Raw genomic sequence first — 13,659 nt, forward strand, 5'->3', positions numbered from 1 at the left:
ATGCCACCAGTTCCAGCTATATAACCCTAAGCAAATTACTTAATGTCTCCAAGTCTCAGTAACTTCACCTACCTTATGTAGTTGTTGAGAGAAATTAATGAAAAATAAAGTTTGGCATATGGTATTTGATAAATGGCAGCCATACTAATGGAAACTATGCATCCCATCTTCTAAACAATTATAAAAGGCCAAAGAATGTTATCATATAATATCCTGAAACATATTGTGGTAACTTTATCAAATGCTATAGTGTTTTCAAATATCCTTCATGCTTCTACAACCATATTTCTCAAACACACAATCTGAACAATAGCAGTCAAAGAAAATTTGGGAGAGGCAGAAGGGTAATACAGTTGTGTTTTTAAAAGCCTTTAGTTTTACACCATCTTAAATCAATCTTTATTGTTGTTCCCTCTCAATTCTTTCATCCTTTAAAAAAAAATGAGTTTTATTAATCTAATCCTGTGTGAATCTTGGTTTACTCAGACTAAAATTATTTGGTAAAACATCTGTCTCAAAAGAAAAACAAGTAACATTCTTTTCAAATTCCATACAACTGCGTGGGACAATTATATAAAGCATTTGTAAAATTCACTCCAGTCCCAACTGCTACTTTCCATTGCAAATTAATTTTCATACTATTATTTTCCAAGCTTGTTCTGACACTTGATTTCTTTCTCTAAATGTAGCTAGACTTAGTTTAAATTGGAAAAAACAAAGCACATATTTTTACCTACAAGCAAATGTCATTAAGTAGAAACAGATTTTTTTCACTTAAAAACTGACCCAAAATGTTATTTTCTTTAAATAAGAATCTTCAAGTTTTTAAGTCTATATCTTAAATAAAGTATAACAATAGAATATTGGGTTGAAGGAGAAAACATATTGAGATGTCAAGTTCCCAAACAAATTAACTGTTTTCTTCAAATCATGGTGCTAATTTTGTAAATTAATAAAATATACAAAAAACTACAGCATATCAAAGAAAAAGAAGTCATCTACAGAATGGTCTCATCAATGGAAGATGGGCCTTTCCAAGGAAGATACAAATTCTTTCTCCTAACTCAATCTATTAGGGAAATCATTAAAAAGAAAGCTCTACAAATCCATCTACTTGGTAAGTACCAAGTAAATAATTATTCACCCCTTTAGGTAAAGTTGTCTGCTAAAATAATAAAAGGATCTCTGCTGAAAGGATTTTTTTCCAGTTTCAAAGACCTGTCTATTCATAGACTATTGGGATTTATTTAGACCATGCCCTCAAAAACTCTTCAGTCTAAATAAATCAAATACAAAAGACAAGACCTGGTAATTTTCAGAATTCAAATTACTGACTTTATTTTTTTTAAGATTTTATTTATTTATTCATGAGACACAGAGAGAGAGAGAGAGAGAGAGAGAGGAACAGAGACACATGCAGAGGGAGAAGCAGGCTCCATGCAGGGAGCCTGATGTGGGACTCCATCCTGGGTCCCCCTTCCTGGGCTGAAAACGGCTAAACCGCTGAGCCACACAGGCTGCCCAAATTACTGATTTTAAATATGTTTACGATATGATAAAGGCCAAAGACAAGTTGCAATCTATAACATTCAGAGACAGAATCTGAATTAGGTATAATATTTAACATCCCTGCTCCAGGTCCTTAGCATTTTCACCTTCATGAAGTTATGCAGTTTACTATGTTGCTGCTTAAACCATAAATCTTATTAAGTGATTTTTTTCTAATTAAAATCCTCCTGAAGGAAATGGGAGTATAAATTAACACAATCTTTCTGGAAGAGAATTGAGCAATGCACCTCAAAACTGTTTTTGGGGGCAGCCCGGGTGGCTCAGTAGTTTAGTGCTGCCTTCAGCCCAGGGCCTGATGCTGGAAACCCAGGATTGAGTCCCACATCGGGCTCCCTGCATGGAGCCTGCTTCTTCCTCTGCCTGTGTCTCTGCCTCTCTCTGTGTGTGTCTCTCATGAATAAATAAATAAAATCTTTAAAAAAAAAAAAACTGTTTTGAGGTTGTTGTTTTTTTAATGTTCTTTTGGCTTTCAAGAATGGCTGGAACCAAAAGTTTAAATGCTGTTTCCAAAGCTCTGTCTCTCTCTCTCTCTCTTCATGTTTTGGCTATCTTTGACTCCATTCAATATTCAGCCAGACTCTCAACACAGTAGGAAAATGAACATTGGCAGCCCCAGCTAAGTCAAAGTATCCCACCTTAGTCATCCTTGTAGAAAGAGAGTATCTTGTTCCTTCCAGAAGAAAAGATTCAGGGATGGCTCTAATTAGCCCAGTTTAAGATAGAGGGTGGGAGTAACTAGTACTAGCATTTTCCCTGGGACTACAGGAAAGAGAAGGCTGCTTCCCAAAGGAAAGAATGTTGAACAAAAAATTAACATATGTCCATACAGAAATACATATCCTTTGATCCAGCAATTCCACTTCTAGAAATTAAAACTTACACTATTAAAAAAAAAAAAAAACTTACACTATTATTATGTGCCAAATTTTAAAATTTTATTTAATATCAATTAGCATATGGTATATTATTAGTTTCAAAGGTAGAATTTAATGATTCATCAGTTGCATATAATACTCAGTGCTAAAAAAAAAAAAAAAATTCAAGTGCCCTCCTTAATGCCTGTCACTCAGTTACCCCAACCCCCTACCCTCCTCCCCTCCAGCGACCTTCAGTTTGTTTCTGATACTTAAGAGTCTCTTATGGGGACACCTGGGTGGCTCAGTGGCTAAGCATCTGCCTTTGGCTCAGGTAGTGATCCCGGGGTCTGGAGATGGAGTCCCACATCAGGGTCCCTGCAGGGAGCCTGCTTCTCCCTCTATGTCTCTGCCTCTCTCTGTGTGTCTCTCATGAATAAATAAAGTCTTTTAAAAGAAATTTTTTAAAAAAGAATCTCTTAGGGATCCCTGGGTGGCGCAGTGGTTTGGCGCCTGCCTTTGGCCTAGGGCGCGATCCTGGAGACCCAGGATCGAATCCCACGTCGGGCTCCCGGTGCATGGAGCCTGCTTCTCCCTCTGCCTGTGTCTCTGCCTCTCTCTCTCTCTGTGACTATCATAAATAAATAAAAATTAAAATAAAAAAAAAAAAAGAATCTCTTATGTTTGTCTCTCTCTGATTTTATCTTATTTTATTTTTCCCTCCCTTCCCCTATGTTCATCTGTTCTGTTTCTTAAATTCCACATTTGAGTAAAACCATATTGTCTTTCTCTGGCTACCCTCTAGTACCATCCATCTATTAGGGTTTCTCTAATACCCTCTAGTTCCACCCATCTCATTGCAAATTATAAGATTTCATTTTTTTGATGGCTGAGCAATATTCCTCTGGTATATATACCACGTCTTAATCCATTCATCTGTTGATGGACATCTAGGCTCTTTCCATAGTCTGGCTAATGCAGACATCGCTGCTATAAACAGGGGTGCAGGTGCTCCTTCAAATCACTATTTGTATCCTTTGGATAAATACCTGGTAGTACAGTTGCTGGGCCCTAGGGTAGTTCTATTTTCAACTTTTTGAGGAACCTCCATATTTTCTTCTAGAGTGGTCATACCAGTTTGCATTCCCACCAACAGTGTAAGAAGGTTCCCCTTCCTCCACATCTTTGCTAACATCTGTTGTTTCCTGACTTGTTAATTTTAGCCAATCTGACTGGTGTGAGGTGCTATCTCACTATGGTTTTGATCTGTATTTCCTTTTTTTTTTTTTAAGATTTTATTTATTTATTCATGAGAGACAAAGAGAGAGAGAGGCAGAGACACAGGCAGAGGGAGAAACAGGCTCCATGCAGGGAACCCGAGGTGGAACTCGACCCCGGGACTCCAGGATCACACCCTGGGCCAAAGGCAGGTGCTAAACCGCTGAGCCACCCAGGGATCCCCCTGATCTGTATTTCCATGATGTCAAGTGATATTGAGCATTTTTTCATGTGGTGTGCCAGACAATTTTTAAATAATTTACAAGAATTAGGGATCCCTGGGTGGCGCAGTGGTTTGGCGCCTGCCTTTGGCCCAGGGGGCAATCCTGGAGACCCGGGATCGAGTCCCACGTCAGGCTCCCGGTGCATGGAGCCTGCTTCTCCCTCTGCCTATGTCTCTGCCCCTCTCTCTCTCTCTCTCTCTCTATGTGTGTGTGACTATCATAAATTAAAAAATTAAAAAATTAAAGAATAAAAGAATTAATTCATTGGGCAGCCCCGGTGGCTCACCAATTTAACGTCGCCTTCGGCCTGGAGGGTGATCCTGGAGACTTGGGATCACGTCCCACATCGCGCTCCCTGCATGGAGCCTGTTTCTCGCTCTGCCTGTGTCTCTGCCTCTCTCTCTCTCTCTCATGAATAAATAAATAAACTCCTTAAGAAATAAAAGAAAATAAAAATACAGCAGGGGCACCTGTCAGTTTGTCAAGTGTCAGACTCTTTATCTTAGCATCATGAGTTCAGGTCTCACATTGGGTTCCACACTGGAAGTGGAGCCTACTTACAAAAAACAAAAAACAAAAACAAACAAACAAAAACAACCCACACAGACTGCATAATTCATAAATGAATAGATTTATAATTTGTTTTATAATAAGTAAAATAAAAATTATAATATATGGCATAGGGAAAAATATAATATTTATATTAATAGTAACATTTGTATGGTGACAGATGGTAACTAGACTTTCAGTGGAAATCATTTTATAGTATATGAAAACATCAAATCAGTATGATGTATCAGACACTAATGGGATATTGTATATCAATTATACTTCAATTTAAAAAAGAAAAAAAAAGGGGGGGCAGCCCCGGTGGCACAGGGGTTTAGTGCCGCCTGCAGCCCAGGGTGTGATCCTGGGGACCCAGGATCAAGTCCCACATCATGCTCCTTGCATGAAGCCTGCTTCTCCCTCTGCCTGTGTCTCAGCCTCTCTCTCTCTGTGTGTCTCTCATGAATAAATAAATAAAATCTTAAAAAAAAAAAAGGAAAAGAAAAAAAAGGGCAGCCCAGGTGGCTCAGTGGTTTAGCACTGCCTTCGGCCCAGGGCATGATCCTGGAGTCCAAGGATCGAGTCCCACATCAGGCTCCCTGCATGGAGCCTGCTTCTCCCTCTGCCTGTGTCTCTGCCTCTCTCTCTGTGTGTCTCTCATGAATAAATAAATAAGAATCTTTAAAAAAATGATAATAATAATGAAAAAAAAAGAAATCACGCTGGAAAAAATGATACTTATAAATGCACACAAAAATCTCAAGAAAACCATCCGTTAAAATGTCAGTAGTATACCACTTCACATTCTCTTACTCTATCTCTCAAATAAATAAATAAAATCTTTATTAAAAAAAAAAACAAAAATAGGAGATCCCTGGGTGGCTCAGCGGTTTGGCACCCGCCTTTGGCCCAGGGCGCGATCCTGGAGTCCCGGGATCGAGTCCCACGTCGGGCTCCTGGCATGGAGCCTGCTTCTCCCTCTGCCTGTGTCTCTGCCTCTCTCTCTCTCTCTATCATGAATAAATAAATAAAATATTAAAAAAAAAAAACAGGGCTCCTGGGTGGCTCAGTCAGTTAAGCGACTGCCTTTGGATCAGGTCATGATCCGAGAGTCCTAGGATCCAGTTCCAAGTCAGGCTCCCTGCTCAGTGAGGAGTCTGCTTCTCTGCCCCTTCCCTGGCTCATGTGCTCTCTCGCACACTCTCTCTCTCAAATAAATATTTATTTTAAAAATATCAATAGTATACCACTTCACACCCAGTAGGATGGCTAAAATCAGACAGATAACAAGAGTAGCAATTGCAAAGTCAAAGAAACCATATTGATTCTTTAAAGAGAATACCAAGTAGTTCACCATAGCTGAGGGTTACTTATGTGCCATTAGCTACTCACAAAATTTCCTTAAATCTTCAAATAATTTCTTCAATAGCTTCAAACCTCATGATCGACAAACACAAATAACTCTTGGCAAAATGGTGATTTCATCACACCATTTCTCTAAAATTGCCCAATAAAAATAAACAATCCCAGGGTGCTTAGGTCAGTCGGTTAAGCATTTGCATTCAGCTCAGGTCATGATCCCAGAGTCCTGGGATCAAGCCCCATGTGGGGCTCTCTGCTCAGTGGGAAATCTGCTTCTCCCTCTCCCTCTGTCTGCCGCTCCCCTTGTTTGTGTGCATACTCTGTGTATGTGTGTGTGTGTGTGTGTGTATGTGTGTGTCAAATAAATAAATAAAATATTTTAAAAAATAAACAATCCCTAGTGAGCCTCACATAACATGTGACCAGGAGACAACTGGTCTACAGGAGAGACCAGTTTTGCTGTTTTGATTGGATTTTTTTTAACCAGATGCTTTGGTAACTAATTACTGTTTAATCATTAGTAAAAAAAAAAAAAAAAAAAAAAAAAAACAGACTCATCACACAAGGGAGTAAAAAGAAAGTGACAGGAGATCCTTAACGCTCCCTCGACAACATTCTCATAGCTGCCTGTTGACCCCAGCACCCAGCCATGGCTTGCCCCCTGGATCAGGCCATTGGCCTCCTTGTGGCCATCTACCACCCACAAGAACTCAGGCAGGGAAGGTGACAAGAACATCCTGACCAAGAAGGAGCTGAAGGAGCTGACCCAGAAAGAATTCCCCACTGGCCTGAAGCTGCAGGATGCTGACATTGCAAAGGTGATGGGGGACCTGGACCAGAACAAGGATCAAGCGGTGAAGTTTCAAGAATATATCACCTTCCTGGGGGCCATTATGTTAATCTACAATAACTTCAGGGGCTGAAATATATCAGGAAGGCAGAGATACTCTCTGCCCCACCTAAGTCAAATCCAGCAGTGGGTAATTGTACAAAATATCTTATTGTTTAAAAAAAAGGGAGGGAGCCTGCTTCTCCCTCTGCCTATGTCTCTGACTCTCTCTCTCTCTCTCTGTCTCTCATTAATAAATAAATAAAATATCTTAAAAAAAAAAAAAAAAAGAAGTGACAGGATAGCTTTTAGAAAACATTATTTCAGGGATCCCTGGGTGGCGCAGCGGTTTAGCGCCTGCCTTTGGCCCAGGGCGCGATCCTGGAGACCCGGGATCGAATCCCATGTCGGGCTCCCGGTGCGTGGAGCCTGCTTCTCCCTCTGCCTGTGTCTCTGCCTCTCTCTCTCTCTCTCTCTCTGTGACTATCATAAATAAGTAAAAAATTTAAAAAAATATATTATAAAAAGAAAACATTATTTCAGTTTAACTGTACAAATTAAATCAGTCCAGCTTTAGATGTTTGGGAACTTAAACTACTGTTTTTTAAAAACTACTTCAACTAACATTCATGCTTACTGAGTAATAAAAATGGTATCATTATTTGCTCAGATTAAAATCAAACAGAAAAGATGACAAAGCATTAATTAAAAACAAATATGAACACATGTTCTACAGAACTTATTTTTCTTTTAGAAATAATAGAAAATGTGACGCTTGTTTTTAGCTACACTTTGAGTTGTACATGAATGTTATGACCATGTTTCTAGGTAACATCAAAGTTTTGTCAATGCTGAAATCGTGGGTGGAAAACAGGTATAAATAAAAGATGTCGGGATCCCTAGGTGGCTCAGTGATTTAGCACCTGCCTTCGGCCCAGGGCGTGATCCTGGAGTCCTGGGATTGAATCCTGCATCAGGCTCCCTGCATGGAGCCTGCTTCTCCCTCTGCCGGTGTCTCAGCCCCTCTGTGTGTCTGTGTGTGTCTCTCATGAATAAATAAAATATTTTTAAAAAAAGAAAGAGAATTGAAAGTGAGAAGAAAAAAAACAGGAAAGAAACAAAACTCGAAAATAGTCCCTCTTCTACATGGCCACATAACTAATGAAAAACCAGTGGTTCTATTACCCTCTAGGAGAATAGGTCCTGAGGAAAACTAAATATCTCTCCTAAACTCTCCAACCCTTCTTCTATGCCTTCTTTTATTTTCTACTCTTCTAGCAATAAATTTCCCAAAACTCAGTCCTTGGTCCTCTATACTTCCACTCTATACCAACTTTCTGGTGGTATTCAGTGTGATAGCTCTATTCTAATGACTCTCAAATCTTAGTGCCCAGCCCCTATCTGTCCCTCTTTCTGAAGTGTCCATTTGGATGGCTATTAAAGTAAATAAAACCCCATCATCTTACAAGACCACAAAGACAAATAAATGTTAAGAGTAAAATATTTTCTATCACAAGTATCCCAGACTTTCATGTTTGGAATTTTTGACATCACCTCTGACTCCTCTTTCCACTTCTCAGAAGCCAGGGGAGTCAGGTCATAGTGAGCTTCTAAAAAGAAATAAAATAAATAGGACTCTGTGAGGCATATACAGCATATGACCTAGGACATGCATTTATCAAACTGGCTTTGGCCTCCCACAACTCTACGATAATGTTCTAAAGTCACTATCCTTATTATCAAGTCCATGAGCCTATTTGCCATAGACTGTTTGTGTCCCTCAAAATTCATATATTGAAATCTAATCCTCAAAAAAAAAAAAAAAAAAAAAAAAAGAAATCTAATCCTCAATGTGCTAGCATTTGGAGGTAGAGCCAAAGTGAAGGTATTTGGAGGTGACTACATAGTAAGGATTCTGAATGAGATTAATGCCCTTATAAAACAGGCCCCAGAGACTTCCTTGCCCCTTCCACCATGTGAGGACATGATGGAAAGACCATTCTCTATAAGCCAGGAAGCCAGCCCTCACAAGATCTGAATCAGCTTGGGCCTTGATCGTGGACTTCACAACCTCCAGAACTGAGAGAAATAAATGTTTGTTGTTTAAGCCACTCAGTTTATGGTAATTTGTTACAGCAACCCAAATAGACTAAGACACTATTGTTAGTCCTCATTATACATGACATCTTCAGAGTTTTTGACATTCATCATTTCCTCCTCCTCAAAATTCTCTACATGCAAGGTTTCCATGATATCACATTATCTTGGTTCTCTTGCAATACCTCTGACCACTCCTGGCTATTACTGCTCTACCTACCCCTTAAATATTGAATTTTCCCTGGGCTCAATTCTTAGGCCCCTCCTTTTCATTCTATATACACTTCCTCAACAATCTCATTTTTTTCTTTATATCTAACAATCAGTTGGATATTGGTAATTGTCAAATTAAATCTCTAATTTTCACTTCTCTTATCTCCTGACCCATACATCTAGACACCTAAATGACATCTCTACCTTGATTATAGGCAAGCACCTTTAATCTCCATATCCAAAACTAAGCTCAGCATTTATTTCCTACATCCAAACTTATTTGTTCTTCTGAATTCCCTATTTACATTCATAGAATCAATACTCAATTAACTAGGGAAGAAACTTTGTTACCCTCAACAACTCTTCCTCCTTATCCCTCCTTTATCCCATTTCATTATTAAATTTGCTAATTTGAGCTTTTAAATTTCTCTAGATTCCACACTTTCCATTCTCACTGTAAAAGCTCCTGAGTTTGCTCACCTTGGTCTTTCTCCCTCCAGTCCATTGCCATTTGGGTCACACTTCTATGTTGTTTCTTGCTTTTCAAGACCCCCCCCCATTTTTTTTCTTTTTTCTTTTTTTTATGATTTTATGTATTTGACAGAGAATGTGTACACGCGCAAGTAGGGGGAGGGGCAGAGGCAGAGGGAAAAGCAAGTTCCCCACTGAACAAGGGAGCCCAACACGGAACTCAATCCCAGGACCCCGAGATCATGATCCCAGAACCCCAAAATCACGACCTGAGCCAAAGGCAGACACTTCACCAAATGAGCCACCCAGGTGCCGAAGACCCCCATTTTTTAATAGATCCCACTGTCTACAGAGTTAAGGCTAAATTCCATAGCCTGATATACATAACTTTTCATAATCTTATCTGATATACATAACTTTTCATAATCTTATCTGAACCCACTCTAGCAAAATTCACTTCAATTCTCATCTACAGTATATTTTTTGCCATTCCTGGAACCATTCACATATTTACATGTTCTTCTATCTGTCTTTAATCTCCTTTACCCTTTTTTCCACATGGCAGTGCTTATTCATCTTAAATAACTTGGCTTAAACATCACCTCTCATAAGAAGTTTTCACTTTCTTTCACAGTAAAGTGAATCCATCTTCTTCATTTATCATTATTTATTTCAAGATTGTCTCCAGGGCAGCCCTGTTGGCGCAGCGGTTTAGCACGCCGCCTGCAGCCCAGGGCGTGATCCTGGGGACCCGGGATCGAGTCCCACGTCAGGCTCTCTGCATGGAGCCTGCTTCTCCTTCTGCCTGTGTCTCTGCCTCTCTCTCTCTCTGTGTCTCTATGAATAAATAAATAAATAAATCTTAAAAAAAAAAAAAAAGATTCAAGATTGTCTCCATTAATGGCTAAGGTAGGGACAGCATCTTACATTTATTCATTTGTTTTTGTTCTAGCACTTAGCATGATGCCTGAAAAGCAATAAATACTTGTCAAATCAACGAATCCCAAATGGTTCTTGACAGCTAGCAATAAACAGCAACCAAAAAATCTCAACTACTGTACTTCAATACAGAATGGGAAAAGAGAAGGAACCCAGGCTGAGTATGAATTACAATGGTTCAATAATAATGAATTATCAGGGCACCTGAATGACTCAGTGGTTGAGCATCTGCTGTCAGCTCCAGGTATGATCCCGGGGTCCTGGGATCAAGTCCCGTAGCGGACTCCCCACAGGGAGCCTGCTTCTTCCTTTGTCTATGTCTCTGCCTCTGTCTCTCATGAATTAATAAATCTTTAAATAATAATAATAATAATAATGAATTGTCAATTTTTATTTTTTTAAGATTCTATTTATTTATTCATAGAGACAGAGAGAGAGAGAGAGAGAGAAAGAAAGAAAGAAAGAGAAAGAAGAAAGAAAGAAAGAAAGAAAGAAAGAAAGAAAGAAAGAAAGAAAGAAAGAAAGAAAGAAAGAGAGAGAGGCAGAGACACAGGTGGAGGGAGAAGCAGGCTCCACGCAGGGAGCCCAATGTGGGACTCGATCCGGGTCTCCAGGATCACACCCCCGGCAGCAGGCAGCACTAAACCGCTACACCACCAGGGCTGCCCATGAATTATCAATTTTTATAATGTCTCAAACTATATTTCAGGTAATGTCCATTAGGTTTACCTCTTAGCTTATTTCACTCATACTGCCTCAACAAATACCTAAGTACTGCAAATCTTTCTCTAATATACTTACACGGGTTCAAACGAAAGAATACAAGAATTTCAAGTGATTAAGATACTTGACTAAAGGTTAAATACTATCTAGATAAATGGATTAAACTCTAAATGTATTAATAGACAGCAAAAAAACAAAAAGAGGGCTACCTAGGCTGGTTCAGTCAGTAGAGCATGCGACACTTGACCTCAAGGTCATGAGTTCAAGCTCCACATTGGCTGTGGAGCCAACTTAAAAAAAATAAAAAAATCGGGGCGCCTGGGTGGCTCAGTGGTTGAGCGCCTGCCTTTGGCCCAGGGCGGGATCCTGGGTCCTGGGATCGAGTCCCGCATCAGGCTCCTCGCCTGGAGCCTGCTTCTCCCTCTGCCTCTCTCTCTCTCTCTCTCTCTCTCTCTCTCTCTGTGTCTCTTGGGAATAAATAAATGCAATTTTAAAAAATAAATAAATAAATAAATAAATAAATAAATAAATAAATAAATAAATAAAATAAAATAAAAATTAAAAAAGATATTCAAGTAAAAAAAAGTAAAAGGGATGCCTGGGTGGCTCAGCAATTGAGCATCTGCCTTTGGCTCAGGGCATGATTCCAGGGCCCTGGGATCGAGTCCCACATCAGGTTTCCTGCATGGAGCCTGCTTCTCCCTCTGCCTATGTCTCCTATGTCTCTGCCTCTCTCCCTGTGTCTCTCATGAATTAAAAAAAAAAAAAAAAGATAAAAGTAAAGTCATAGAAGGGATTTAACCCATGTAGTCATTATCAATTTTTCTTGGACAAATCTCAGTAAAAGTAGAAGAAAGTAAAAACAAAAAGAAAAATGAAAATAGTTGGCAGGCTGGGTGGCTCAGTCAGTTAAGGGGTTAAGTATCCGCCTTCAACTCAGGTCATGATCCTAGAGTCCCAGGAAGGAGCCCTGATCAGCGGGGAACCTGCTTCTCCTTTTTCCTCTTCCCCTCCCTCTCTTCTGCTCATGCTCACTCTCACAGGCTTGCTTGCTTGCTTGCTTGCTTGTTCTCTCTCTCTCTCACTCTCTCTCAAATAAATAAATAAAATCTTTAAAAAGGGACACCTGGGTGACTCAGTGCCTGAGCATCTGCCTTTGGCTCAGGGTGTGATCCTCTCTCTCTCTCTCAAATAAATAAATAAAATCTTTAAAATATTTTAATATTAAAAAAAAGAATTCGCTAAATAACCTCATCTCTTAAAAACAATTGATATTTCTAATTTCCTAAATAGTATGCATAGTCATATGCAACTTTCAAATTATCAAAATCAAACTGTCATAAAAATCAGTGGTTTTCCAGGTATGTTCTCCTCAGCATGACAGTGTATTATTATAAGAACACAAAACTGGAAACACATGGGATCCCTGGGTGGCGCAGCAGTTTAGCACCTGCCTTTGGCCCAGGGCATGATCCTGGAGACCCGGGATCGAATCCCACGTCGGGCTCCCAGTGCATGGAGCCTGCTTCTCCCTCTGCCTATATCTCTACCTCTCTCTCTCTCTCTCTCTCTCTGTGACTATCATAAATAAATAAAAATTAAAAAAAAAAAAAACTTAAAAGAAAAACTGGAAACACATTAAATATCCAAAAATAAAGTTAAATGATAAAGTTAAATTGATATACCTATAAAATGTAATAATTCACCCACTGAGGCTCATGATGTTTTCCTGAAATTTTATACAATAATTTTTCCTATGTCATTAAGGAAACATTAAGGAAAAAGTAAGAATACTATGAATATCTTTTTATCTCATAGCTTATTTATTTATTATTTTAAGTAGGCTCCACATCCAATGTGGGGCTTGAACTCATGACCCTGATATCAAGAGTCACATATTCTACTGACAGAGCCAATCAGGCACTCCTATCTTATAGCTTCTCTAAATTAAGTTTTTTATTTTGAGATCATTGTAAAAAATAATTCCATTTCTCTTTACCTAGTTTCTGCCAATGGTAACATCTTGTAAAATCATAGTACAATATCAACACCAAGATTAATACAATATTAATACAATCTACTTTTTTTTTTTTTTTTTAGATTTTATTTACTTATTCATGAGGGACACAGAGAGAGGCAGAGACATAGGCAGAGGGAGAAGCAGGCTCCTCACAGGGAGCCTGATGTGGGACTCGACCCCCGACCCAGGATCATGTCCTGTGACTAACGTAGACACTTACCACTGAGCCACCCAGACATCCTACAATCTACTTTCTTATTCAGAATCCCCCAATTTTAACTCTATTTATTCAGATGTGTGTGTGTGTTTATTTACTTCTAGGCAATTTATCACAAATGTAGGTTCATGTATCCACCACCTAGTCAAGATACAAAATAGTTCTATCACCATAAAAATTTCTCGATATTCTTTTATAACCACACTTTCTTATTGCTTTTTATATTTTCAGCAATCGTGTATTCTTTCAACACATCTTTATTAAACAACTACTATATGCCCAGCACTCTTCTTTGTATACAATTCAAATAGTAT

At 39.0% G+C, this 13,659-nt stretch overlaps 1 protein-coding gene and 1 pseudogene across 2 annotated transcripts in view; one reads left to right on the plus strand and one right to left on the minus strand.

Annotated features, from left to right (window-relative positions):
• Positions 1-13,659, minus strand: part of SBF2 (SET binding factor 2) — a 454,884-nt gene that overhangs the window by 433,719 nt on the left and 7,506 nt on the right. The gene's annotated exons all lie outside the window — the stretch shown is intronic.
• Positions 4,131-9,449, plus strand: LOC125753221 (protein S100-A6-like; annotated as a pseudogene).

This window comes from Canis lupus, chromosome 21 (assembly GCF_003254725.2).
Source record: "Canis lupus dingo isolate Sandy chromosome 21, ASM325472v2, whole genome shotgun sequence".
Classification (NCBI taxonomy): Eukaryota; Metazoa; Chordata; class Mammalia; order Carnivora; family Canidae; genus Canis; species Canis lupus.